The sequence below is a fragment of the Rhincodon typus genome, unplaced genomic scaffold, assembly GCF_021869965.1.
Source record: "Rhincodon typus isolate 14 unplaced genomic scaffold, sRhiTyp1.1 hic_rhity00000299, whole genome shotgun sequence".
NCBI lineage: Eukaryota > Metazoa > Chordata > Chondrichthyes > Orectolobiformes > Rhincodontidae > Rhincodon > Rhincodon typus.
The window spans coordinates 44,056-44,642 of record NW_025965937.1 but is presented as its reverse complement, the minus strand read 5'-3'; positions in this window follow the sequence as shown (position 1 = coordinate 44,642).

The window sequence follows — 587 nt, the reverse complement described above, 5'->3', positions numbered from 1 at the left end:
GGGGAAGAGGGGAATATAGAGAGAGGGGACAGACTGGGGGAAGAGGGAAATATAGAGAGAGGGGAATATAGAGAGAGGGGACAGACTGGGGGAAGAGCGGAATATAGAGAGAGGGGACAGACTGGGGGAAGAGCGGAATATAGAGAGAGGGGACAGACTGGGGGAAGAGGGGAATATAGAGAGAGGGGACAGACTGGGGGAAGAGGGGAATATAGAGAGAGGAGACAGACTGGGGGAAGAGCGGAATATCGAGAGAGGAGACAGACTGGGGGAAGAGGGGAATATAGAGATGTCGGGGAGCGATGATACGAATTTGGTAAATACCTTGGCACGCATCTACCCCATCTCCTTTGGCGCACAATAGACTTTGATCGAGATCGTTTTTCATGCACTGGGTCCTGTGCTGTTGGGAATGAAGGGAGAATATGTCAGGGTCGCTCGGCATTCCTCATGGGAGGCACTGGGAGATGTCCCAGGGGTCGGACCTTCTGACAGATATTGGACATCTCATCAGGGAGAGAGAGGCTGAGGGGGATGGGTGGGAGAGAGAGGCTGAGGGGGATGGGTGGGAGAGAGAGGCTGAGGGG